An 18,163-nucleotide genomic window follows, 5' to 3' on the forward strand; every position below is an offset into this window, starting at 1 on the left:
TGTCTGATATAATAGTTTTGTGTCTTTTAAGAGCCTATACTGAAAATGTCTCTAGGTATTTTAAGTGATGAAATCAAGATACAAAACTATATAATTATGATCCTAGTTTATATAATAAGTGTGCCAATATAGGTATAGCTGGAAAAACATTCACCATTAATAGTTTTTATTTCCAGGGGCAAGGATTATGATTAATTTTAATCTCTCTGTGTAAGTTTTCTGTGCTTTCCAATCTTTTATAATTTATAATCAGATGAAAATCAATATATATAATTTTAAAAGAGTGCATGACCCCTTTCTACAACAGAACTTTTAAACATCATTTAATCCAGAGTTTGGAAGAGATAGGAGTTTCTTGCACAACTTTTGGAGTTTCCAGGTTTCCTCTGGCCTTTCTGAGGACTCTTGACCCAGTGGCCAGGCAGCCTGAGTCTGACCCTAGCCTGGCCTGGGCCTGAGGTTTGGAGCACATGGACTGCAGAACCCCCTGCTCATATCCAAGTGAGAAGAGACAGCAGGTCAGGAGCCAGCTACTCTGTAAAGCCAGAGGCATGTGTTTTGGCCTCTGTGACCAGTGTTGGAAAGGTCTGGAGCATTTCATTTTTACTTGAGATTTTTTCTGCTCTGGGGTAGGAGATCTGCTTTGCATCCTGGCCTGGGTGCCTGTTTCAGGGAGGTAGGGGACTTGGGTCTGCCTAGATGTGTTTGAGTTTGAGGCACTTCATGGCATCCTTCACGTTCAGGAAATGGAAAGCCTAAAAGGGCCCAGACAGTGCCCATTTACAAAACAAAACAGCATAACGTGCCTTACCGCAGAAGCCCCCAGGTAGAGAAGGCTGACCTAGAGTCAGCCTAGTACCAGTCAGCCAAGCAGTAAGGCTGCCTCACAGTTCATGCTCACAGAATTGTATGGTATATTATTATTCTTAATTCATATGGAGGAAATGGAAGATCAGAGAGGTACAGCGGCTTCCCTAAGATCACGCTGCCAGTTGGAAAATAATTATTGAAATACAGTTATTAAAATTTTTAAAGTATAGCAACTTAGGTACTTCTTTCAGTTCAGTTCAGTTCAGTCGCTCAGTCGTGTCCGACTCTTTGCGACCCCATGAATCGCAGCACGCCAGGCCTCCCTGTCCATCACCAACTCCTGGAGTTCACTCAGACTCACATCCATTGAGTTGGTGATGCCACCCAGCCATTTCATCCTCTGTTGTCCCCTTCTGCTCCTGCCCCCAATCCCTCCCAGCATCAGAGTCTTTTCCAATGAGTCAACTCTTCACATGAGGTGGCCAAAGTACTGGAGTTTCAGCTTTAGCATCAGTTCTTCCAAAGAACACCCAGGGCTGATCTCCTTCAGAATGGACTGGTTGGATCTCCTTGCAGTCCAAGGGACTCTCGAGAGTCTTCTCCAACACCACAGTTCAAAAGCATTAATTCTTCAGCGCTCAGCCTTCTTCACAGTCCAACTCTCACATCCATACATGACCACAGGAAAAACCATATCCTTGACTAGACGGACCTTTGTTGGCAAAGTAATATCTCTGCTTTTGAATATGCTATCTAGGTTGGTCATAACTTTCCTTCCAAGGAGTAAGCGTCTTTTAATTTCATGGCTGCAGTCACCATCTGCAGTGGTTTTGGAGCCCAGAAAAATAAAGTCTGACACTGTTTCCACTGTTTCCCCATCTATTTCCCATGAAGTGATGGGACCAGATGCCATGATCTTCGATTTCTGAATGTTGAGCTTTAAGCCAACTTTTCCACTCCACTTTCACTTTCATCAAGAGGCTTTTGAGTTCCTCTTCACTCTCTGCCATAAAGGTGGTGTCATCTGCATATCTGAGGTTATTGATATTTCTCCAGGCAATCTTGATTCCAGCTTGTGTTTCTTCCAGTCCAGCGTTTCTCGTGATGTACTCTGCATATAAGGTAAATAAGCAGGGTGACAATATACAGCCTTGAAGTACTCCTTTTCCTATTTGAAACCAGTCTGTTGTTCCATGTCCAGTTCTAACAGTTGCTTCCTGATCTGCATATGGTGGATAAAAATAAAAACATATTTTTTTTCCTATTGAAGTCTACGATCCCTGAATTCTGTATGTGGATTCTGTTAGGATCCATGCTCATGCCTTAAAGAGAAGTGTATTTGCTTGCATATTTGTGCACGTGTGTGTGTGTGTGTGTGTGTGTGTGTGTGTGTGTGTGTGCATGCAGAGGAGGAGAGGAGGAATATCAAAAAAACAACGGAGGGAGTGAAAGGCTGATGGGGAGAAGGCAGCCCAGGAATATTTTGATATTGAGTCAGTGGTGGAAATGCTGCTCAGGCTTGACCTAGCTGCCACAGAAATGTGCTGGGTGAGGGGCAGGGGAGAAAAATAAAACTTTTAAATTGCTTCAAGATTAATTTAAAATATCTGTGCAGAACTAAGTGCCTCAGCCCTTGACTTATTTGGTGTTTTGGAAAGAGGGTGAGGAGGATGGTGGTTTGGGTAAGAGTTGTGTGAGCAGATCCACATCTAAACAAGGGCCTGAGGAAATAGTTACTGCATGAGCCACGTCTTAGCCTCCTCTCTGGTGGGAGGCTTGTTGAAGGCCTCTGACTCCAGATCTGGGAAGCTCTTGGCAATTGGAGGAGTCTGGTGATCACCCAGCTTCTATTTTTATAAAGGGGTGGACGCGGTCTCCTCTCTGGCCCTGTGGGTGACAGCTTGTTTCCCAGGCCTTCAATAATGGCAGCACTTCCCATTTGCCAGCTGGCCTTGAGAAGTGAAACCACCCCTCACCACCTTCCCCTGACCTCTGCAATGACCCCATGCATCCCTCATCTCGGGGGTGGCCATGAAGGAGCCATTTTCTCTGCCAATTAAACATTTAGGGAGGAGGGACTCTGTTTTACAGATAATTCATAAGGCAGGCCACCCATTCATTTAATAAACGTCTGCTGAGCAGCTGTCATGAGCCCAAAACAAGGCACTTGGATAAAGACGAGTGAGCCAGAATTTCTGTCTGTCAGCAGCAGGTTGTCATCAAGTCCTATTTATTACTACTTATGTCTGCTGTGTGGACCCCACTGTCCTAGGCACAGCCTCTGTGATTAAGGAGTTCTTAGAAAAGGGGAATATTGCAGCTCGGAAATGACAGGAAAGCCTTAATGAGCCATTTGTGGGAGGGCTGGGTAATTCAGAGGTGATTCGAGTAACACAGAACGCATCTTGTTGGAAGATGAGCACCACTGCCTGGGCCCTGTGCCCTCTGGTCTGTAACTAATGGGCCTGTCCTCCACTGTGTTCACAGAGCATGGTCCAGTCGCTCCTCATTAGCCAGGCACAGATTACGACTCTATTTGCAGCCCTGTTTCACAGCTATTTGCCCCACTAGCTGCAGTGGATCCTGTGTGATGAAGATATCTGCCCTACAATCACATCCCATTACTGGAGAGAAGGGAGGCCTCTTCCCCATTAGGGGGCAGTTTGTAAGAGTCATTAAGTAGACTCATGGTAGATGTCTCCTTGGAAAAGAGAAGGGTGGGTACAGTTACAGCTCAGTGGAGTGTCTTCCTTAGCTCCCCACTTTTCCTGGATGCCTAGGCTACATCTTAGAATGGTAGAATTGGAAGAGACCTTGAGATGCAAGAGTTTACCTTCTGTGCACTATAGGAAACCCAGCCTTGTCATCTTGACACACGCCATTGTGACCTCTTGCTGCCCATATATGTGCTGATGCTGATCATAGCTATCAGAAAATACCGGAGCTGCTGTACCAGATGCCTGCTGGAAGATTCCCTACAATCTTCCAGTCTTTGTAGGGAAAGGGAAGCTCTTAGAAGGGCTCTAGGGCATAACTTGACTTAATTAATGGAGGAACCTTTATCTACTTTGCTTCTGAATAAAGGAGGCTATACGATGTCTATCCAGGAGGCCCTCTAATCTTGTTCAAAGCCATTCTGGAAAGAAGGAATATATTTCCACTTCCTGTGAGAGTATCCCCCAAGGAATGAACAGAGCTATCCAGTGGACTTCCAGTATTAGAATTGTGCTTATTATCAGTTTATACTGCATGTTGTATTTGTTTCATGTGGGACACACCCAAGACAAGGTATTTATCACCACACTTGGGAGGATATTTAAGTGCCTGCCTCCTCCATGACCAAGGCACCTGCCCAGATGAGGACCTCTCGTTTGCTTAGAGGAGCCTGACCTCAATGGCTGCCACCTGTGGAAAAGCTCCCTTTGGAGAACCTAATTTTAAATTCGTTCCTTCATATTCATCCTTGTGTGGTGAAATTCTATTCACACTCATGGGTGCCGTGTCTGTGATGAAATAGAGTCTTGTGAGAGGGGGCTCCGACGTGGCCTGGGGTGCCACTTAGCACTTAGGAGATCTTAGGTGCATCTTTAACTTCTGACCCCCAATTATGTTCCCAACAAAACAGAGATGAAGAATTTGGGCTATCTCAGTGTCTTTTGACTTTTTCTCTTGATTCCACATGATATTATCCATGTACAATCCTCTCTGTGAAACTGACCTTCACTGGGATAAAGAGGGCAGCGGGGCCTGTGTGTGGTCACAGTAGTGAGAGTGGTGGTCAAGAGTAGCCTTGTAAAGGGGGTGTTTCACAATCCCCAGAGTGGTTGAGTAAAGACCCCTCTCCCCCCAACCCAAATGTGCTAACGTTCCTTCTCCTTTGAGACTTGCCACACTGCATGGTGTCTAAGCCCCTTCACAGCTCAACAGTTGTACAGTAATTTTTGCCTTTTTACTATTCATCCTCCCCTGTGTATCTACAGTTGACTTTTCTCTCTTTAGGGTTATCATTTTGGTTGATGATGGAAAATGAGAAAGAGAAGCTTTTCTCAGCAAATAGAATCATGATTTGTTGAGTTCTTTTCCTGATTAAAAAAAGAAAGCTCCCCAGGGTTGCTAGGAAAATTGAATGAGATGATATGTGTGGAGGCCCCAGCCCTGTGACTAGCCCAGATCACTGCTCCCTTAACCTTGGCTTCCCTTCCTTCTCCTTGTGCTGTTTCAATCCTGGTTTACTTCTTAGTCATCAGGCACCTGCTGAGACCTCAAAGAGTGTGATCGATGCTACCTTTCAAATGAACTTGCTCCAAATAATTTTCAATGATCCCTAGTGGAATGAAGTTAAGAACTGAGTTTTGAGAGAAGTTGGCAATTATGATATAGGTTCATGAGGGTCCCCCAGATCACTGCATTGTGTGGTGCCCCTGGATGAAGCAAAAGAGAGAAGCACCAGGTCAAATTGGGATCATATCTGATGAGTCAGGGTTGGGGAGCTGCCAAAGGGAAAGGTCTCTGGAAAAGTAGTGTCTGTCCTTGAAACAGCCACAGAGGAAAGCAAGTATCCTCAGGTGCAGGAGACCACCGGTCCCCATGCACGAGCTACACCTGAGACACTTGTCGCCTTCTGCCATGCGTTAGAGCAAAGCGCATATTTGTCGTATTCTCTTACAGTCTTGCAGCCAGAACTTCCTGCAGTTTATCCAAGAAATGTCTATGCATTTTTATATTCTCTGAGGTCTATGCAAACAAAATAATGTTTCTTTCATGTTAGTCACCCTGAGAAGATGGGTGAAGAGCATCACGGTGGGCAACACTAATACTCACTGGACAGAGTATCCACTGCTGTTTCCTGCCCTTTCCCTCTGAGGTACAGACACTTCTGTTCACTCTCCAGAGCCCAAAGCAGGACCCTAAATCTCACTGTGCCTGGGGTGACGAGGACCGCTGGGGCCAGTGTGGAAGAAACGCGCTGCTCGTCCTCCCTGCCGCACACTTGGCTCCCTGCCTCTTGGCCACCTCCCCAGCCCCCGCACGCCTTGAGCCAACACTGCCGTTCGCCAGACTCAAGTGCTGCTGTTGGCATCATATGAAACCTTTTTTTGAATGTCGGTTTTTAAAGTGTTCTCACACCCCTGACCTTAGAGGTTTTCTGGTCCAGCCCTTCCTTTTACATAGAAAACTTTGACCCAGAGCAGAGACCCACCCAGAGTCACGCAGTTGGTGGCTCCTCATTTGGTCTCCTGTCTGTCGGGGAGGGTGGGGGTGTGAATGTGAGCACCGTTTTACTTGAGAAAGCTGAGATTTGGCAATGGTGGGAGGTGTGCCTGGGATAGTGCCAGGTAGGCAGTGGGAAGGTGGGCCCTCTGCTCTGTGGCTGGGCTTCCTCCCCCTCCCCAACACACACACACACACACACACACACACACACGCACCCCAATACCAATCTTGCCCTTGCCCTGCAGGAGAAAGAGTGCATAGGTCAGTAACCTAGGAGGTGGCTAGAGAGACTGGGGTGGAGTGGAGGCTGGTGGTCACCTGACCTGTGACCTTACCACTGCTATGGTAAGAGGGCAAGCACTGGTTGGGCCTCTAGGGAGCATGTTGACAAGTTTCTGTGATTCATTTGCTTGAGCCCTTGGTGTTGGGAGAGAGGCCTCCAAGAACTATGACCTTTGAGATAAAGTCTTTACTGGGTGGCTTGTAACTTCCTGCTGTTTTTGGAGAAAGGTTCCCGGTGCCCCTTGCTCCTGCCCTCCCTCCTGCTGAGGCTGTTCCACTGCCCGGCCCCCCTCCCGCTGCCTGGGCTCAGGCTCAGGGCAAGGAAGTGTGTCTGTGTCCCACCCAACACAGGACATCGTGTCCTGTATTATTTCCAGCCTGTTGGTCCTGGGAATCTCTACTTACTCTTTTTCATTTCCTCCCCTTGAACATTAGAAACATTAGATTCCAAAAATAATCCACGTCACAGTGTTTTGCAGAATGCCTGTGTGCATGTTTTCTCCTGAAGCTGTTTTTCTCTTCCTTAACACCCGTTCTCCCACTCTGTCCTTCACTCTGCTTCATGCTCAGGACACCGTGTGCTCATTGTGCACCGTGTGCTCAGTGGCCACTGAGGTGACCAGGCCTGCATGGGAAGTGGGTGTGAAAAGCAGAGTGGAGCAAGGAGTGGCAGGAACGCTGGGCACAGCAGGCTTGACTCCCCCAACCCTCCCAGGTCTCTTATGAGGGCTGGAAGTAGCCTGAATTGTCATATGTGTCATAGGTGGCCTCCCATTACCTGTGGACCCCACAAGATGACCCTTCAGAACTGAGAATAGAGACACTATGCTAACAGTACTTTCCAGAATCTGGGTTGTTACTCTGAGTCTGTCTGCAGAGGAGCCTGGTTGGCTGCAGTCCATGGGGTCGCGAAGAGTCGGACAAGACTGAGAGACTTCACTTTGACTTTTCACTTTCATGCATTGGAGAAGGAAATGGCAACCCACTCCAGTGTTCTTGCCTGGAGAATCCCAGGGATGGGGGAGCCTCGTGGGCTGCCATCTATGGGGTCACACAGAGTCGGACACGACTGAAGTGACTTAGCAGCAGCAGCAGCAGAAAAGGACACTCATCAGAGATATAAACAGAAATTGTTTTCCAAGATTTCTTCCCAGGCATTTTACTTTGAAGAAGCCACTTTCTTCCCTTCGCTTGACCTTCTGTCCTCCCTTCCCTTCACCTTCTGTCCTCCCTCCCCTTCACCTTCTGCCCTCCCTAAACGCCCCTTCTGCTTCCTCTCCTGTTGGTGGCCCTCTTCTTGGTGCCCATGCACCTCCTCTAGCCTGTTACCCCAGCCTTCTAGGATGCATTATTCTCTCGGAACTGGTTGTTTCGCTTCCCTTTTGTGGTCTTGCTTTGTGGTCTTGCTTCCTTCCTTGGGTGGTTCCCTGTGTGGCTCAGGCCTCCCATGGAGGGCAGCGTGCATAGGCCACCAGAAGACCCAGCCAAGGCTTCTAGAAGGAGCACTGGCATTACAATCACAAGAGACTTGGGTTTTGAATTGCAGCTTAGCCACTTGCTAGCTGATTGACTATCTGTGGTGAGTTTGCCTTCTCTGAGCAGTTTCTTTATCTGTAAAACGTAGATTTTTAATACGTGCTTTAGGATTGTTGTATGGATTATGGAAAATGTATCTGAAGCATCTAGTATGCCAGGAGCCCAGTAGGTGCTCAGCAGATGGTAGGTTTATGGAGACCAATTGCAGCTGGGCCATCAAGAGTGGAAAAGGCTTGTGGGGTGGGGGGCTTTCTTTCAGGGCATGGGAAGAAGGGCAGAGAGTACAGGGTCATCCACAGCATGGGTACTGGAGCAGACAGTGGCCAGTATGTGGCAGCTAAACATAGAGGTGAGGTAGGGCCCTGGAGTCTGGGGAAGCTAGAGGAAGGAAATTAGAAGTGTGTGCCAAGTTTGGCAGGATCTAAAACACTGTTGCTGAAGACAAGCCAATTAAATAAATGCCAGATACTGTACTGGGAACAGGCCATTGGAAGATGAACTGGAGTCAGGCTTTATTTACCACACTAGAGTGGGGAGGCACTGGCAAACAGCTGCTGCACAGGGAAAGCTGACCAAAGAACCTGTCACTGCTGTGGGAAGAGCATGAGGGGAAACCTTCAGCCTGGGTTGGGGTGCAGGCCAGGGAAGAACATGAGCAAAGGCATGGCAGCTTCAGAGGCACAGAGTAGGTTCTGTCCAGTGTGGCTGCAGCTCAGGGTCAGCATGGGGAGGATGTGGGCTGTAGGCGGTGGGGAGGGCAGCGGAGGGAGGGATGTCCATGCCATGTCGATTACCTGGGGTCACAACAGGGGGTCAGAAATCTAGTCCCACCACTCCCTGAGTAACCAGGCACTGGAGGAAAGCTGCATTCTTGCCCTTTCTTGGTATACAGAAAAAAGGGATGTTGGTATCTTCCATGCAAATGGGTGGACTGACTTGTCTCACCTGAGAGAGGCACGTGTCCTGTTCTAAAGATTTCCCTGGGATACCCCTTGTCCCGAGGTGTCCAAGGAAGTGCAAACCAGAAGGTCCTAGAATGGAGAATGAGACTGGACTTGGGCCTTCAGCCCCGACGTTAGGAAAACCTCTTTTGTGCTTTGCACAGGCCCATCTCTCGCACCTGTGTTTATACCAACCTCCCTCCTATCTGCCTATTGAAACCCTATCCTAGTTGAAGGACTAGCTACTTTCCCCACTCTCCTCTGATGGAGGTGGTCTTTCTCTCCTCTGGGCAACTTTCCATAGTCTTTATCTATCAAATTGGCCCTGTTCCAATGCAGTGATATTACACATTCCCAGAGGTCAGGGCCAGTGTCTGAGATAACTGCGTTCCTCAGAGGCACTCAATAAGCTGCCTGATGGAACAAAACTTTTGTGAGTGCTCTAAGTTGGCACAAGAGCACCACCTACTGCTGAGTGGCTTCAAGAGATGTGACTCCAATTCTATTGCTTAAAAATTGGAATTAACAGGTTTCCTCTTGCAATAGACAGAAAGAGCTGGAGTTAGGGAAACCAATTCTTGTCCTTTTATACTAATCCAAATGTGAGCAGATGAGTTGACAGGGTGAGAGGAAAGGAGAGGGGCAAGCCCTGGAGATAGTCTAAGGGAAAGAAAATAGGACATGGTGATTAGTTGGAGGTCAAGGAGGAAGGAGAACTAAGGGAACCACCAGACTTTTATGTTAGGGTGTTAAGGCGGTGAAAAGAAAGCCCAAAAGCACTTTGGAAGGAGGATAAATGACTTACTTCAAATGTTGGTTTCTCTTAAGGCATGGAGAAGTCAAAGAAATGGTGATGAAGGTTATTGAAAACGTTACCAGGAGTTATCTGGTTAGTGCATTTCTGCTCTACTCTTAGGGACAGTGGCATTATCTAAACACAAGAATTTACCTTAGTCCTCTGAATGAGGTTGTTAAGGAAATGGAGGGTTTTGAAGATTGGGCTCTTCCTTCCTAAGTCTTTCCTGTCCTATGGAGTATATTCTGCTAGGTGAGGTCTGGAAGCTGGAAGCGTGATAGAGCATCTTCTCCAGCAGGTACCTGAGCCTGGCTCCCTCATGGTCTCCCACCTCTCAGCCTCATTGTTGCCATAGGAAGAGGGGAGAAGGGAAAAGGAGAGGGCTAGCTTTCTTCCTCTGCTCAGAGTCAAGCCCACCTGTCCAGACCCCTTCCAGCATAGCACCTGCCTCTCTTTCTCGAAGAGGGACTCCTGAAGGGGAGGCCACCTCCTCCTCAGTCCACGTGGAATTTTTTTCCCAGATGTGCAAGTAATTGCCACAGCTGATTTTAGGATGTGTGGGAGGACTGGGTGAGAACATCCAACAGACACTCCATTTTTGCAGTAACAATAATAGTTACCATTTACTGAGTGTATCTTATAGGCCAGGAACAAGCATTAGCTCATATAAATTAACTCGCCAGGGCCAGAACTCTGTTTATGCCTAAATTTAGCTCTGGGATAAAGTTGGGCACTATTTTCTCAGCTTGAATTAAATTGAGTTTGACCTCTTCAATTTTACATTTTGGGAAGTGAGTAAACATTCCCTCATGCTGTTCCTGAAAATATTTTATCATCATCTGTGGTTCAGATGGAAGGAATTTGGCCACACAGAGTCAATATCCCAAGGCTACCCAGGCTGACTCCTGGCTTGGCTGGTCCTGTTTCTCCTCTGTTTGACTTGCTGGCTCCTGGGTGACCGTTCCTTCCCACAGTGGGGTAGTGTGTGTGTTGCCAGGACTGCAGGAAATTTAGTCCATCCAGGCAAGCAGACTGGAAATAAAATGCAAAGAATAAAAACATTATTCAAATTCTGAAAATATTTATATTAATAATTGACTTGGTGAAACTTTTCATTACCTCACTTAGCATGAGGAGGGCAAGTCTGAAGAGAGTAGCCTTTTCAGGCCTAATAGGAGTGTGCTGATTTTCTAGGACAGTGTGTGACTCGAGCGTGGAGAGTTGTAGCCTGGGTTTCTTTAGTCAGAAAGCAGCTACCTGTGACTGGCAGCTTATCCTGTCTGGCAGGATAAGGAGGGGAAGAAAGTGGGAAGGAACTAGCACGTGTTCAGCATCTACTGTGTTCAGTGCACTGTGCCAGGCACCTTCCGTATGTCACCTGCATCTCCTCCTTTATATTTATCTTCTTCATCTCAGATGCTGAAGGGTTTTTAAGAAAAAGGAGAAGGGGAAGGAAGGAGGCAGGGGCCTGTGTGGGAGAGCCCTCAGTCATGGAGAAACCTATAATGTGTTAGTTGATTTTTTGTGAGATCGTGGTGGCTGCCTTGGACTCTTCTTTGCAATGAGATAAATGACTGTGTGTTGAGGGCTTCAGTGCAGAGACCCATTTAGAGTTAGAAGTGAATTCAACCTTATCAGTTTCCTTCAGTGGTTCCTCACCGCCACAAAATGAAGACCTACTTCTGCCTTTTGACCTTTGCCTTTTTTTTCAATTTCTTAAATTTTTATTGAAGTATAGCTGATTTGCAATGGTGTATTGCAGGTATACAGCAAAGTGAATCAGTTATACATACATGTATTTGTTGTTCTTGTTTAGTTGCTAAGTCATGTTCAGCTCTTTGCAACCTCATGGACTGTAGCCTGCCAGGCTCCTGTGTCCATGGGACTTACCAGGCAAGAATACTGGAGTGGGTTGCCATTTCCTTCTCCAGGGCATATACACTTTTCATAGTACTTTTCACAGTTAAAAGTGACAGACTATCAGATATATTTGCCTCCCTCACTAGACTCTGACCTTGATCTTTTCTCGTTAGTCTCTAATCCAATATCTGGAATACAGTGGGTGCTCAATAAGTGAATAAAATAGTGTGCTAAGCATCCTGAGCATGTGACTGTTTATGTCGGGATGCTTTTGGCTACAAGAAACAGAAGACTGGACTCTGTTGTTATGTTCACCTTTTAATTCATTTTGTGCCTTTCCCTCTTATTTTCTTCAAGATGTTAATCATGGTTCTTTCGAAAGTCTTGTCTGCTAAATTATAGCCTAATCATCTCAGGTTCTGTTTCTATTGACTTTAATTTTTTTTATTCTTAGTCACTTTTCTCTTCTTCATATGTTGAATAATCTACTGGTTGTTATAGATGACATATTGTACAGCCTCTTGATTAGGTTGCTGCTGCTAAGTCACTTCAGTCATTTCCGACTCTGTGCAACCCCATAGATGGCAGCCCACCAGGCTCCCCCGTCCCTGGGATTCTCCAGGCAAGAACAGTAGAATGGGTTGCCATTTCCTTCTCCAATGCTTGAAAGTGAAAAGGGAAAGTGAAGTCGCTCAGTCGTGTCTGACTCTTAGCGACCCCATGGACTGCAGCCTACCAGGCTCCTCCTCCACCCATGGGATTTTCCAGGCAAGAGTACTGGAGTGGGTTGCCATTGCCTTCTCCACTTGATTAGGTTATCCTCCTCTAAATTTTGTTAAGTTTAGTTCTGGGATGCAGTTAAACTACAGATTGTGATCCTGTTGAGCCTTGGTTTAGGCTTTGCTATGACATATCTACTCCCATCTTTTCTTTAATTCTAGGATATAGCCCATATTCTTAGGATGCAGTTCTTACTCTTACCAGTCTTGTCTTTTTGGAGTCCCAGTTGAGTGTCCAGAGTTCACCAAAGTCTCTTCATACTGTTTGATTTAGAACTCATAACATTTCCTCAGCAGTGTAGCCCCTGATGTTTCTCTTCAGTTTTCCACATACCACAGCTATTCTCTCCTGGACCTTCTGGAATCTCACTTTGCCTATGCACAGCTTAGGATTTGGCCAAGGACCTAAAGGAAATTTGGTGAAGATTTTTAGGTCTCGTTTTCTTAGCTCCCTCCTCTCTAATTTCCTATCACCATAATTACAACCACCCTACCAGCCCCTAAGTCTAGTCTCTGTTGTATTACAGCCATTAAGACTACTGCTCTCTGCTCAGTTCCTGTTTCTTGACTTCATAGTTTGGAAAATACACTCAGGGAGAAAGCCAGGGTGGGCCTGGGGCTTACTTGTATGTTTCCCTTCCATCAAGGATCAGTGGTTTATGTTGGTTGTTAACCAATGCTTTTAACTAGTGTACATGTGGTAGAGTTAAGTTCCCTACTAGCTACCCCATCAAAAACAGACTGTAAGTCTATATGAACTGTTTAGATAAAAATGCAAGTGCATCAGATTTACCTGCAGAGTTCCTGCTGAATCAGAATCTCAAGGATAGGGCCTAGGAAGCTATACTTCTTTAAGAAAACACTTTAGGTAGTTCTGAATGAAGGTTAGGTTTGTGAATTATGGTACATACTTGGGCAGTGAACTTGGAGGAAAGAGAAATCAGTATGGGCTCAGTTGGCCAAAGAAATCATTGAGAGGAAAGGAGACTTCCAGTACATTTTGAAGGGTGGAAGTAAACTGGATTTTTGGATATGGAAGGAGAGATTTGAACACATATATGGGGGTGGCAATGAGCATAGTGTGATTTATTTGCCTGGTGCTGAATAGAATATGACAGGAAAGGATGCTTGATGAAGACAGTGGTGTGAAAGACCAGGCAGAAGGGCAGATATGGACCAGTTGGGCATGGAAGGGGGAGGTAACTTGCATGCCAGAATAAGGAGATTAGATTTTGAATTATAGATAATAGATAGCAACGATAATTTTGTAGGGGATTTTTTTTTTTTTTTTTTGACTGAGGGAATGACAGGGTAAAAGTAGTGTATCAGAGCAGTGAGCCTGGTGGAACAGATTGCTTGGTATAAAGAAGAAAACAGAGTCAGGGACACCAGTAAGGGAGTAATTACAGTAATCTTGGCAGGAGGGCTGAGCGGTGAGTATCCGTAGCAGTGGAAAGTGAAGGATATATTTCAGAATGATTTGAAGAAAGACAATGAATCGACTTCAGGGGGGCAGGGTGAAGATGTGGGGGATCAAGAGAAGCTAAGAGTTTTCACAGAGCAGGCGGAATAGTTTGAGATGCTGATGCTACAGCAAGGGGGTATTCATACTGAATTCATGGGCACCAGGTGACTAGGAATAATCCAAAATTGTGTGCATTTGGGAGACAATTGGATAGTAGTTTAAAAGCATGGAATTTGAAGTCATATAGACTTTCATTTAATATGCACCCTGACTGTGCAACCTTGGCCAAATTATTTGATCTCTCAAACAGTTTCTTCTAGAGAAAGGTGGTGATGGTGGTATCTAATTCATAGGGCTGTTTTGAGGCTTGAGATAATGTGTGTAAAGCTCATTGTGCAGAGCCACATATTTCTTCTTGTCAGTTATCAGGGAAGTTGAGGTTAGAGAGCACCGTAGAACAGAGGAAATTAGGTTCAGATGGACACTAGATTCTGGATTTATCTCCATCACTTACAAGCTGTGTAATCTTGGGCAATTTACTTCAGCTCTTTGTACTGAGTTTTCACTATGTCAAAAGCGAAATTAACAATACCTTATTTTTGCATTATTATAAAGACTACACAAGAAAGTCTGTGAAGGTACTTGGCACAGGATGTGGCACATGAAACAGGAAATAATATTTGGGTTGTTGAAAATGTGAGCCTGAATGGATTTTCAAATGGACAAAGCCGATGAAGAAAAGGCAGAGGGCTAAGGGTTGAGATGGTTCCAGTGAGGGTGTGAAGGACATGAAGGACAGCCATAAAGGGGCAGCAGAGAATTAGGAGGCAAGTTTAGATAAATCAGTGTAGAACTGAAGAATTGGTGAGCTTTTGAAATTAGAGTGTTCTATTGTTTTTGTCATGCTGAGACTAGATGTGGTGTGTCAAGAGAGCCTGAGTCTGTGAAGTCCTGATTCTCCTGGGAGAAATTTGTGTTGGGTAGAGACTTGTGAAAGCAGGAGGGGAAAGCTGATCATGCCTGCAGCCGGATGGCCTGCCTCTGGTAGAGGGTCAGAGCCAGTCGAAAGGACAGCAGAAATCACAGCACTGGATTCTGATGCAAGACCAAGGGCAGGGTCAAGATCTCAGAAAGGAGGAGGCAGTCAGTTTTCTTGGTGAGTGCAGACTTAGGAAAGCAGTAAAGGTAGAAGATAGTACAAGAAGTTAAAGAGGAAGTGGATGGAGGAAAAACAAAAGCAGCCAAGGGGCCAAATGTACATCTGAAAGTTTGGTGAAAAAGAGAAGGGTAGACCAAAATGAAGCTTTGAGCATTTTGGAAGGTGGAGCAACAGGGTTAAGAATATCAACACTGGAATTAGGCCTCCTGAATTTGAATCTTGGCTCTGCCACTTATTAGCTTTGTGACTTTGGGCAAGTTAATTAGCCTCTCTATACCTTAGTCTCTCAATTTGTAGAATGGAGATGATAATATTGGGGGTTAATATTAGAGAGATAATTAGGATGTTATTAAGAGGAATAAATGAGTTATATGTTAATAATGCTTAGAGCTGTGCCTGGCACAAGGTGCTGTGCTGTGCTTTGTCACTTAGTCATGTCTGACTCTTGGCGACCCCATGGACTGTAGCCCACCAGGCTCCTCTATCCATGGGACATTCTCCAGGCAAGAATACTGGGGTGGGTTGCCCTGCCCTCCTCCAGGGGATCTTCCCAACCAAGGGATCAAACCCAGGTCTCCCACATTGCAGGCAGATTCTTTACTGACTGGGCCACCAGGGAAGCCCAGGATGAGCATTTAGCAAATGTTAGTTGCTATTATTGTTGTTGCTACCATTATTACTGCTGTTATTGAGAGAAGTTGAAGGTGAGAAAGGAGCCTGGGGAAAGGGAAGACAGAGTCTATGCACACAGGATTTGGCTCTGCAATATAGATACCACACATACTAAGGAGTCTCCTTAGACTCCACTGAGCATTCAGACTCAAAGACTGCTATGGGCCACCTTTGGTGCTGATCCACTCGGGACAGTATAAGATGGGAGCTGTGGTTTCCTTGCCGTACAGCCCTTGCAGCAGGCCAGCTCAGGTGTAAGGAGACAAGATCCATGGTGGGCAACTGCAGAAGCTCTCACGGCTCAATAACCCATGTCTCACATGAGCCAGTGTCTCTTATAGCAACTCTATTGACACAGCTTCCAGGGTTCTGGCAATGGACACACCAGTTACAAGAGTCACCCCCTTCAGGGAAGATTAAGGAACATTATCCCCACCAGTTATTTATAGTTCATTGATAGTCTTTCCAATCCAGATTCAGTTTACCAGTCGGGAGAGTTGTTTTTTTTTTTTAACCATAGGCAACATGATTTAGTAACATGTTGGCACATACTGTCTTTATCTGTTTCCAGGGAAACAGAACTATGGTGTTAAACTGAAGGTCAGATTAGCATGCGCAAGGGGAGAGGGTTTTATTAACTCCTTGCTCACAATAGGAGCAAACAGGGACATTTATCTGTTTTATAGAGAAACTGGGCAGTTCTAGATGTGAGTATCATGATGTTAGTTAGGATGTTAGATCTGAGATCTGGGAATTAGGGAATTGCGGGTCAGAGTGGGTAAGAAATATGCTAGAGCAGCAATAGCATGTCTGCAGGTCAGAGATACAGCCTGGCCTGTGATATTGTTTGATGCCCTGACTGATTCCTGAGGCCAGTGCTGGGGTCTCCCAGGTAACCAGGCTGAGCCATCCTCTGAGAAGAGCTGGATTTATGGTGATAGATAAAAATGACTTCTTTCTTGTACCTTATATACAGCTATGCCTGCTGTCATTCCAAAAGCCTAAAGAAGAACAGACAGGGCCCAGAACACCTTCTCCCCTTCAGTAGGTATTTATTAACTGTCTGTCAGGCACAAGTCCCAACTGCCTCCCTGTCTATAGACACAAGTGTAAAGACTATCTCCCAGAACCTTGAGCTCCTTATGGTCTGCAGGCCTGCAGGATACAGAAGAGGCAAGGTATCAAACTCCCTTCAGTAAGGAATTCTGGGGAACTGCAAACTAGGTCCACATCTTGGGGTCCTTTACTTTTTCTTTCTCTATCCTGCTTTGGAAAAGCAGGAAAGCTCAATCCTAGATGAGCAGATAATTGAAAACAAAGACTGAAAGGTCTTAAGGGTCCCTCAAGGAAGATGCCATCAAAATTTTGCATTCATTATGTCAGCAAATCTGAAAGGCCCAGCAGTGGCCACAAGAGAAAGGTCAGTCCTCATCCCAATTCCCAAGAAGGACAGTACCAAAGAATGTGCTAACCATCAGTTGTACTCGTCTCCCATGCTAGAAAGGTCATGCTTAAAATCTTGCATGCTAGGCTTCAGCATTATGCGAACCAAGAACTTCCAGATGGCCAAGCTGGGTTTAAAAAAGGAAAAGGAAAAGGAACTAGAGATCAAATTGCCAACATTTGCTGAATTATAGAGAAAGCAAGAGAGTTTCAGAAAAACATCTATCTCTGTTTCATCTACTACACTTAAAGCCTTTGACTGTGTGGATCATGACACACTGTGGAAAGCACACCAGACCATCTCACCTGTCCCCCGAGAAACCTGTATGTGAGTCAAGAAGCAACAGTGAGAGCCCTGTATGGAACAACTGACTGGTTCAAGATCGAGAAAGGAGTACGACAGGGCTGTCTGCTGTCACCCTGTTTGTTTAACCTATAGACTGAGCACATCATGAGAAATGCAGGCTGGATGAGTTACAAGCCAGAAAACAAGATAAGTGGGAGAAACATCAACAACCTCAGATATGCAGATGATACCCCTGTAATGGCAGAAAGTGTAGAGGAACTAAAGAGCCTCTTAATGAGGGTGAAGGAGGAGAATGAAAGAGCTGGCTTAAGACTGAATATTAAAAAAAAGTAAAATCATGGCATCTGGCCCCATTACTTCATGGCAAATAGAAGGGGAAAAGGTGGAAGTAGTGACAGATTTCCTCTTCTTGGGCTCAAAAATCATTGTGGGCGGTGACTGCAGCCATGAAATCAGAAGACTGCTTCTTGGCAGGAAGGCAATGACAAACCTAGACAGTGTGTTGAAAAGCAGAGACGTTACTCTGCCGACAAAGGTCTGTATAGTCAAGGCTATGGTCTTCCCAGTGGTCACATATGGTTGTGAGGGCTGGTCTGTAAAGAAGGCAGAATGCCAAAGAATTGATGCTTTCAAACTGTGGTGCTGGAAAAGACTCCTAAAAGTCCTTTGGACAGCAAGGAGATCAAGCCAGTCAGTCTTAAGGAAGATCAGCCCTGAATATTCACTGGAAGGACTGATGCTGAAGCTGAAGCTCCAGTATTTTGGTCATCTGATGCGCACAGATGACTCATTGGAAAAGTCCCTGATGCTGGGAAAGATCAAGGGCAGAAGGAGAAGAGGGCATCAGAGAATGAGATGGTGGACAGCATGAACACGAAATTGGGCAAACTCCGGGAGAT

The 18,163-nt window shown here is 45.7% G+C and overlaps 1 protein-coding gene across 16 annotated transcripts in view; it reads left to right on the forward strand.

Annotated features, from left to right (window-relative positions):
* KALRN (kalirin RhoGEF kinase) overlaps positions 1 to 18,163 on the forward strand; it is a 705,836-nt gene that overhangs the window by 256,220 nt on the left and 431,453 nt on the right. The window lies entirely within an intron of this gene.

Source organism: Bubalus kerabau, chromosome 2 (assembly GCF_029407905.1).
Source record: "Bubalus kerabau isolate K-KA32 ecotype Philippines breed swamp buffalo chromosome 2, PCC_UOA_SB_1v2, whole genome shotgun sequence".
NCBI lineage: Eukaryota > Metazoa > Chordata > Mammalia > Artiodactyla > Bovidae > Bubalus > Bubalus kerabau.